Source organism: Salvelinus sp. IW2-2015, linkage group LG17 (genome assembly GCF_002910315.2).
Source record: "Salvelinus sp. IW2-2015 linkage group LG17, ASM291031v2, whole genome shotgun sequence".
Taxonomy (NCBI): Eukaryota; Metazoa; Chordata; class Actinopteri; order Salmoniformes; family Salmonidae; genus Salvelinus; species Salvelinus sp. IW2-2015.
Genome location: NC_036857.1, coordinates 32126964 through 32137896, shown reverse-complemented (window position 1 = coordinate 32137896; position 10933 = coordinate 32126964).

Below are 10933 nucleotides of genomic sequence, written 5' to 3'. Positions count from 1 at the left end.
AATAGTAAAAAATAAATAAAGATTTAGATAAGATGATTGGCCTTTACCTCCCAAAATAACTTACTTGCTCCAATTCTGTCACTTTGGACTGGATAAAACATAACGTTTTTTATTTAAACATAGCCTAAATCAAAGAAACCCCCACGACAACACTGTCTCTACCCAATCTGACCAGGAACACATTTCGTTGAGGGTCTCTTGAAGTAAGGCAGCCAAAAATGGACTCTCAGAGAGTCTGGACCGAAGCAGCCCAATCAATAATTCATAAGGCCCATCACCAGCCTAGTTTCTGTGAGTATCGTAGCCAGAAAACTGAGAGCATCTCGTGTTCCAGTTTACTCAGTCTGTCAACTGGACCAATTGATCAGTGAAACTCTAAAAACTATCTCATTGGTTAATAACTAATATCTTCAATAAGAATCCATGATAAAGATTGGTCATATTTACATGAGGAGTCTATAGGCCAGTCCGTTTCCAGTGTATAAACGATAGCAGTTGGTTAGATTAAATCCTCACAACCGTTTAAAATGATGCATATATTCTTATCTAAGTATACAGACAAATGTGTGTAGTTCAGCTTGAACCTTTGTTGGAAATGAGAAATCTGAGGCGAAATCTATAGAGTAATAAATCATTACGTCATTGTCACGACTTCCGCCGAAGTCGGCTCCTCTCCTTGTTCGGGCGGCGTTCGGCGGTCGACGTCACTGGCTTTCTAGCCATTGCCGCTCCATTTTTCATTTATCCATTTGTATTGTCTTGTTTTGCACACCTGGTTTACATTCCCCAATCACACTGCATATATTTATTCCTCTGTTCCCCCTCATGTCTTTGTGTGATATTGTTTGTGTGTTACGTGTTTTGTAACGCGCCAGGTTGGCGTTCGTTCTTTCCGTGTTATTTCACGAAGCTTGTTTGAATTGTTAAACATTTATGTTTTGTGACTGTTTTTGCGCGCTTTACACTTTGCCTTGTTGGCTGGAGGTTTTTGACGCAGCTGCGTCCATCTGTAATCTCTCTCCTGCCTAAATAAAGTGTGCGCCTGAAATAGTTGTGTGTGAGTACTATTTCAGCCAATGTTATAATGCAGGCACTGGAAGGTAGTTRATTYGGGTCACGTTGCAGAAGAAAATGTTCCATAGCTTCAGTACCACCCTCGTGTGGAATATTTGTGTATAACGACTCAACATCAAAAGTAACTAACAAGGTATTCTCAGGGAGAGGATCAAGAGATTCAGTGATAGAGATCATAKTGCTGGTGTCCTTTACAAAGGAGGGGAGCTGTTCCGCGAGTGGTCTAATTACCACCCCAAGATATTCCTGAACAACGTCTATTTGCGCCCCTACTGGATGGAAATTACAAGTGTAATGGCTGTGCTCAATGCAATGGCACTTATAAATGCAGATCCTTCAAACACCCACAAACAGGGAAATCGATCCCAATCAAATGTGTTATTACGTGCTCCACTAAGGCAGTTATTTATCTTATAACTTGTCCTTGTGGTAAAAAAAATGTGGGTAAAACAAAGCGTGAATTAAAAATACATATATCAGAGCATCGTAGCACCATTGGGTGCAAAAACTTGACTTACCCAGTTGCGGCCCACTTTTGGAGGCAGGCCACTCGATTTCGTCTCTGCGTTATATTGGCATCGAACATGTCACCCTCCCTAGGAGAGGGGGTGACCTTGATKATTTATTGTTAAAACGAGAGGCTGCCTGGATCTTTAACTTAAAGACCCTTGCTCCCTTCGGTCTCAACGTAGACTTTGATCTGAAGCCATTCTTGTGATTATTGTGACTTTGCCATTGTAATTGTTTGTAAGCTTGTGTAGTCTAAAACGAATCTATGATTGTATGCTATCCGTTTGTTTTTTGTATGCTGTTCTTTGTATGCCATTTTAATATTTGCCTGACTCCTCTACACAAGCTACACACTGACCACATTACATTACCCCTCATCGAACAAATACACGGGGTGCAGTACTTCACGGAGCTGGACTTGAGGAGCGCCTACAATCTGGTGCGCATTTGTGCAGGCGATGAATGGAAGACTGCTTTTTCCATTACCACAGATCATTACGAGTATCTCATAATGCCCTTTGGCCTGTCTAATGCTCCTTCAGTCTTCTAGGCCTTCATCAATGAAGTGTTTTTGGACATGCTTGGATGGGGCATAGTGCTCTATATAGACAACATTTTGGTCTATTCTGCTGACCGCGTCCAGAATGTCTCGTTAGTCAGGTCTGTGCTTAGAAGACTGTTGGAGCATGATCTATATGTTAAACAGGAGAAATGTTTATTTTTCCAGCGTCCGTGCCCTTTTTGGGCTATCTCATCTCCACGGAGGGAGATGAGATGGAGGACYCCACGCATCAGCGCAGTCAGGTCATGGCCCATCCCCAATTCCGTGAAAGCAGTCCAGCGATTCCTGGGGTTTGCCAGCTATTTCTGGAGGTTCACCCGGGGCTTCAGCACGGTGGTCGCGCCTCTTACCTCCCTGCTGAGAGAGGGCCACTGCGGCTTCGTTGAACGGCGGAGGCGGAGAGTGCGTTCGAGACGCTGAAGGCACGTTTCACCACTGCTTCTGCGTTGGCACATCCCAACTCCACACTCCRCTTCATCGTCGAGGTGGATGCCTCCAAAGTAGGAATCGAGGCAGTGCTGTCCCAGTATACCGGAACCCCTCCAAAGCTGTGGCCCTGCGCTTTCTACTCTAAGCAGCTGAGCACCGCCCAAAGGAACAACGACGTAGGGGACCGGGAACTCTTTCCGGTCAAGAAGGCTCTGAAGCCATGGAGGCACTGACTGGAGGGATGCAAACACCCTTTTCTGGTGTGGACGGACCACCGCAACCTGGAGTACATCATGGCAGCGAAGAGGCTAAACCCGAGACAGGCTAGATGGGCTCTATTCTTCGCCAGGTTCCAATTCACAATTTCCTATAGGCCAGGCTCGAAGACTGTGGAGGCGGACGCCCTGTGTCGCCTCTATGATGCAGAGGAGAGGCAGGGAAAGGAGACCCCCAATAACCCTCCTTTCCGCATCATCGTGCCAGTGAAAGAACCGGAGAACCGCACCTACGTGCCCACAGGTGTGCGAGACTGCCTCCTTTCCCTCGAGAGGGACACAGTTCACTGGATACAGTTCTGCTAGAATGACACATGCAGGCAAAGGAATCCACTCCAGAAAGAAGCCCAGGCACCACATGGTATTGTCTGTAGGCAAAAAAAGATTATAAAGTATACACCATTGCACAGTTTTAATGACATTTGAACTGTGCCAGTATAACACTATTAAGGTAGACTAGTTGAACATGCATACTGTAAGGACAGACGCTGAAGATGAGAAGCAAGTACAGGGAGTGAACAGTTAATGAAATATGGACAGGAACAGAATACGGACAGCGTCTGGACAGGGGATAACAAAAAAGACAATAATGCTAACACAGGGATCTGCTCATCTATCATTCAAGTGTTAATCTGCTAAATTGTAATTACTTCGCTACTATGGCCTATTTATTGCCTTACCTCCTCATGCCATTTGCACACACTGTATATAGACTTTCTTTTTTTCTATTGTGTTATTGACTGTACGCTTGTTTATTCCATGTGTAACTCTGTGTTGTTGTTTGTGTCGCACTGCTTTACTTTAACTTGGCCAGGTCGCAGTTGTAAATGAGAACTTGTTCTCAACTAGCTTACCTGGTTAAATAAAGGTGAAATAAAAAAAATATTTAAAAATTTAAAAATCACTACTAGTCAGGCTTCATTCCGGGCCAGCTATTTGCACGGTTGCTGCAGTCAGACAGAGCAAGCTACAATCAAGTGGGGCATCTCCTTGAACTCGGCACAGCCTAGAGACTACGGTGATGCCATTTGCCAAAACTTTTAGTGTTGATTTCAGTCTGTCATTTTGGTGATGGTTCATCACTGTTTAAACGTATTGCAAACGGACAAAAGTCAGCCATCAAGTCAGCGTCCATCAGTCAATAAGATATCATTCTGACACCAAAATGATACATACTGACACCAAACCCACTTTGTCCAACTCGTTTAGAAGCCAACTATCACATATTTCAGAGCAGGCCCAAAATTCACAGCGCCTTCTGTTTAAACCATAATAAAAACGTAAAACACATAGTTACGCTCTAGCTGTGGGTCCAGGTCTGACAGTATATGTAGGCKTAGCTGAGGCGGCCCCGAATCCCGAGTTTCGGCTCGATAGGTCATTCTGAGCCCGAGCAGCGACCTTAATTAGTGCTGAAAATCCACTTTTTCCGGGCGTTGCTACGGGGTTCCTGAATGAGCTATCGGACAGAAACTTTAGGGTCCGTCTCTATGGACATTTCTAAATGTCGTCATTTTCACGATGGTCAAAATTAATTGAAGTCATTGCAAATGTACGAGGCTGTTTCTCAGCCTGAGAACCTTCTAAAGCCACATAACTCACCATGCACTATRGACTTAAGCTCTAGAACATGTATATAACGTTTCAYAGCTCTAGGTCTGACGGTTCTTTGATAGTTTGAACGCAGGTAACTATTGCAGGCTCTATGTGTCTGTAAGCCTCACACTGTGTCACACCCCATTGACTGTGTATGTGTGAGTTCAGAAAATCACAGAAATCACGTAGAGCRCCGAAACCCGCCTTAACATATTCGTCTGAACACGCCGCAAATGGATCTATAATTTTTCCCCAAAAAATGTCTTTAGCCATCACCAATTGCACATTGTACGATTTTTCGTAAATTACAATAGATAAATGGCTGGTTCTTTTTTTCCTTACACCGTAGGTTCATGTACTTTGACGTGAAGCGGTCAAATTAGCGCTCTATTACCGRTTTTGACCTTGAATCCAAGAAAATGGGCCTTAACTCATAAAGCATTGAGGCCTCGACGCAATCTTGTTTCTGGGCTAAAAGCCCATTTGGCCAAACCCATGCTCACCGAGTTTCATCTTCAAAGTCTTTCCATTTAGTAGAAATGGCCATGTCACTTTGGTGATGTTTTGTCCATTTGCAATAAGCAGCCAGTCGCCATCTAGTGGAATTTTCCGGTACAGCGGAAAAATGACAAAAAATATATATAAATATAAAACGGAAACCAAATGTCCGAGATACTTCATTTGATGACTTCCCGGAAGAGCGGGCCCTGGCAAACGACCCGAGGCCATTGGCCTATTTTAACACTTGCGGACGTCTAGTAAGGGACCATACATTTGCCATATGGAGGTCCTCATCAATCATATGGGAAATGTCACATCGTTCCCTTCAGGTATGTAATGGAGTCCAGGTGAGCCTGACGAGCCGGCTGAGGCATGACGTAGGGTGTGAGACAAGTTTAGGAGACAAAATTACTTGGTGTTACCTTAGACTGTAAACTGTCATGGTCAAAACATATAGATTCAATGGTTGTAAAGATGGGGAGTGGTCTGTCCACTATAAAGATATGCTTTGTGGTGTCAAAAAAGCAGAGCAAGTCCTGCAGTCTCTAGTTTTATCTTATCTTGATTATTGTCCGGTCATATGGTCAAGTGCTGCAAAGAAGGAACTAGTTAATCTGCAGTTGGCCCAGAACAGAGCAGCACTTTTTGCTCTTCATTGTAATCATAGGGCTAATATCAATACTATGCATGCTAGTCTCTCTTGGCTAAGAGTTSAGGAAAGACTGAATACATCACTTCTTGTTTGTATAAGAAACATTAATGTGTTGGAAATTCCAAATTGTTTGTATAGTCAACTTACACACAGCACTGACACACACTTACCCCACCAGACATGCCACCAGGGGTCTTTACAGGATCTCCCTTAAAAAAACGAATAAAGCAACAACTCACGGCACAACGCCTCTCCCCCATATGACCTACGTGTTGTGTGTATGTAGTGACATGTATGTATAACTGATAGATGCACACACACTACATGTTAATGTTTTAAAATGTATGTCAATTGTAGTGTCAAGTCTTTTGTCTGTAATTTGTTTTTTGTTAGCTGTCGCCAATGCCTAGTTAAATAAAGGTTAAATAAAATAAATAATGGGGATTCTAATCAAATCAAATACATTTTTTTTTCGAAGTACAGCAGGTGAATCGCCAGCTGCAGCAGAACCAGTGGTGTAGTGGAAGGTATATGCATGTACACTCACTTTTTAATTCCCACAATGTTTATTAAAGTAGTGTAGTGGAGGTATACCCTGTATCAATAAATAAGCCTGAGGTAAACTATTGTTTCTTCACATTTTAAGCGCAGKAATGTGTACACGGCAGGGGCCTATGTTCCAAAATGCAATCTGCGTGAAAACACTGTTCTAAAATGTGCACTGCACATGCAAGCGGTTTCATGGACAGAGATAGAAATTTTCATTCGAAATTTGGAAAAGGGGGAGATCTAAAGTTGCAGCAACTGTGATGGGTTGCTAATATGACTAGGATAATGCCTTTGGCTGCTAGAGAATGAAAGAAAGTTGAAAGAAACAATGAAAGAAAACCAATAAAACAAGAGAGCGCATATGAGGAAGTCTATGGTCAATGGTGGGATTTTGGCTAWTGGCTACTTTGACGCAAGGTAAGACATGCCTCATAATATAAAGTAAAACATCCAGGTTTCAAACAATTAATGAACAGGAAAAATATTGCATTACTAATGATAGGCCTAACAGTCTTTTGGTAGATGYAAAGGCTTTCCCAAAAACCTTCTCAATTAAATGTTAACTAACTACAAAGTAGCTTATTTCTACCTGGCAGAATGATGTCATGATTATTTGCATTAATCCAGTGGRCATTTGTTTTGCAAACTCCGTCTCCTGTGCGCTACAGAAACACTGCTAACCAGTGTTTAATTTGAGCCGTATCCCACCAGAACAGGATCCGGCACCTCTCAGTTTTGGACTGTTTCATTCTAGAACCTGTTCGCCAGGATCCGGTACCTCTCATGACATTAAACATTATTTCCCCCTTTTTCTTMTATAAAGCAATCAGAGTTAATTCAAATGGATTCAATGTAATTCTGATGGCGGCACCCTAAAAAATGTAATGTGACAACAGTGCTTGATATTCTTAGAATTGATTTGTGTGAGGCTGGCCCGGGTTTATGGTTTGCACAACATTGTAGCCTGTATAGATCAATGCGTGGCCATTGCTGTGGTGAGAGAGACAAGTGTGCCTGTATCTCTCACAGAACTAGAATGAGATTCACTTTATATGATCTCTCGCCTTGGTCTGATAGACATGAGCATGCAACTCTCATCTCTCCAGCGTTGCACTTAATCATTTATTTACTTATAGAATCATAGCTGCTGGAGGTGCCACATCACCCTGATGCATTGAAATACATTTGCCAAAGTTATATAATTTCTGCTGTCAGCCAAAACAGGCACTTTGCAATATTTCAAGTACAATCACGGAAAAACACAGATTCTGCTGAAAAGAGAAGACTAGTCTTTCTGTAGGCTACCAAGTTATCAACTTCCAAATAGTCCTATTGAGCGAAGATAATTGTTTTTTAGGGTCCGTATAACAAAAGAGAGATAAGCTTTGGGCACGAGCGCATCATTGGGTGAGTCAGTGAAACTGGAAAGCTTTTTTAGGACTATAATTTCCTCCTCATATTGTACAATATGTGTGTCTCCACAGATATAGGTCTAGAATTTTGATTGATTCAAGACAAGGTCATTTTCATTAATCTCAGATTCTCAGTTTGTCACTGTCAAAGTATAGCTTGCCATTTTGATAATTTGTGATGTATTAAAAACGTTTCTGCTAAAGTCTCCAGTCATCTAAAATTATATAGAATTGTATGAAATGTGTTTATAAAGGCACATTTTTGCCCAGACCCTAGGCCACTAAAAATGTTGCCCACCTCTGCAAGCGCCTCTCTCTAATGCACTGTTCTATGCCAGTATGCAAAAGTGATTTTTCSTTCATGTGTTCAGGTACCTCAGAGGTCCCCAGGTCACTCCCCTCTCAGGCTCACTTTTTGTTCCGGCACCTTCCAATTTACAAATTATTAAGCACTGCTGCTAACCAAGCAACAGTGTGCTAGATTCCTGCACAGTTGATTTAAAGGGTAACAACTCTCAAAATTCTACATTTCTCAGATTTTTCCCAGACCTCCCAGACCTTTCCCAGYCCTCTGGTCTCCTGATGTGGATGAAGCATTGTTGTGGACTTATAACATCCAATTTGGTTATTTTTCTATAAAAATAAATGACTTTGAGAGCGAAAACCTAAAAAAATCTGAAACCTGTGACGGCCTCATTCGTCTATTTCAATCGTAGGKCTACTATTAARCTACTTGCACAGTACAGCTTGGGTTAGCCTGACTGTGATAGACCAATAAGGGATTTATCATTTTAGGTCATTCTAGTATGTAACTGTTTGTCATTTAAAAAAATTACACTCTTGGCATTCTCTCAACCAGCTTCACCTGCTGCTCATTAAAATCTGCTCGTTGAAAATCTCATTCCAAAGRCATGGGCATGTCACGACACCTACCGAAGGTGGCTCCRCTTCCTGTTCGGGTGGCGCTRGGCYGTCGTCGTCACCGGCCTACTAGCTGCCACTGATCTTTTCCTCCCCCTCCTTGTCTGTTTATTAGTTACACCTGTTTTTAGTTAGGTTAATTAGTTGGGCTTTATTATCCAGCTGGCCCGCCTGCTGGGTGTGCGGGATTGTTTTATGTGTACTCGTGTACACGCCTGTAAGTCACGGTTGTTCGTGTACGTGAGTTATTTTCGGGACTGTTTAGTTCCCCTGTGTTTTGGGGCATTTGTTTTGAGTGGCGTCGTTTTCACCTGTGTGGTGAATAAAGAAGTAGCGCTACTCTGAACTCTCTGTCTCCTGCGTCTGACTTCTTCCTCCACTACACCCCGGGCATTACAGGGCATTAATATGGAGTTTGCTTCTAAAACCTCCACTCTTCTGGGAAGGTTTTCCAGTAGATGTTGAAACATTGCTTGCTTCCTTTCAGCCACAAGACAATTTGTGAGGTCGGGCACTGATGTTGGGCGATTAGACCTGGCTCGCAGTTGGCATTCCAATTCATCCCAAAGATGTTTGATGGGGTTGAGGTCAGGGCTCTGTGCAGGCCAGTCAAGTTCTGCCATACCGGTCTCYACAAACCATTTCTGTATGGACCTCACTTTGTGCACGGAGGCATTGTCATGCTGAAACAGGAAAGGGCCTTCTCCAAACTGTTGCCACAAAGTTAGAAGCACAGAATCTTCTAGAATGTAATTGTATGCTGTAGCGTTAAGATTTCTCTTCACTGGAACTAAGGGGTCTAGCCCGAACCATGAAAAACAGCCACAGACCATTATTCCTCCTCCACCAAACTTTACAGCTGGCATTATGCATTCGGGCAGATAGCGTTCTCCTGGCATCCGCCAAACCCAGATTTGTCCGTCGGACTGCCAGATGGTGAAGCGTGATTCATCACTACAGAGAATGTGTTTCTACTTCTCTAACTTCCAATGGCGGCAAGCTTTACACCTCTCCAGCTGACGCTTTGCATTGTGCACGGTGATCTTAGGCTTGTGTGCGGCTGCTCGGCCATGGAAACCCATMTCATGAAGCTCCCGACGAACAGTTCTTGTGCTGACGTTGCTTCCAGATGCAGTTTGGAACTCGGTAGTGAGTGTTGCAACCGAGGATAGACGATTTTTACGGCATTCACACTTCAGCACTCGGCGGGCCCATTCTGTGAGCTTGTGTGCCCTACTACTTCGCGGCAGAGCCGGTGTTGCTCCTAGATGTTTCCACTTCACATTAACAGCACTTATAGTTGATTGGGGCAGCTCTAGCAGGGCAGATATTTGACGAACTGACTTGTTAGAAAGGTGGRATCCTATGACGTTGCAAGTCACTGAGCTCTTCAGTAAGGCCTTTCTACTGCCAYTGTTTGTCTATGGAGATTGCATGGCGGTGTGCTTGATTTTATACACCTGTCAGCAGGGGTGTGGCAATAATAGCCGAATCCACTAATTTGAAGGGATGTCCACATTAGAGGTCAACCGATTAATCGGAATGGCRGATTAATTAGGGCCGATTTKAAGTTTTCATAACAATCGGAAATCAGTATCACATTCTTATTTTCAATGACGGCCTAGGAACGGTGGGTTAACTGCCTCGTTCAGGGGCAGAACGACAGATTTTTACCTTGTCAGCTCGGGGGATTTAATCTTGTAACCTTACAGTTAACTAGTCCAACGCTCTAACCACCTGATTACATTGCACTCCACGAGGAGCCTGCCTGTTACGCGAATGCAGTAAGCCACTGTAAGTTGCTAGCTAGCATTAAACTTATCTTATAAAAAACAATCAATCAATCAATCATAATCACTAGTTAACTACACATGGTTGATGATATTACTAGTTTATCTAGCGTGTCCTGCGTTGCATATAATCGATGCGGTGCGTATCGTTGCTCCAATGTGTACCTAACCATAAACATCAATGCCTTTCTTAAAATCAATACACAGAAGTATATATTTTTAAACCTGCATATTTAGCTAAAAGAAATCCAGGTTAMCYGGCAATATTAACCAGGTGAAATTGTGTCACTTCTCTTGCGTTCATTGCACGCAGAGTCAGTGTATATGCAACAGTTAGGGCCGCCTAATTTGCCTGAATTTTACGTAATTATGACATAACATTGAAGGTTGTGCAATGTAACAGGAATATTTAGACTTAGGGATGCCACCTGTTAGATAAAATACGGAACGGTTCCGTATTTCACTGAAAGAATAAACGTCTTGTTTTCGAGATGATAGTTTCCGGATTCTACCATATTAATGACCTAAGGCTCGTATTTCTGTGTGTTATTTTGTTATAATTAAGTCTATGATTTGATAGAGCAGTCTGAATGAGCGATGGTAGGCACCAGCATGCTCGTAAGCATTCATTCAAACAGCACTTTCGTGCTTTTTGCCAGCAG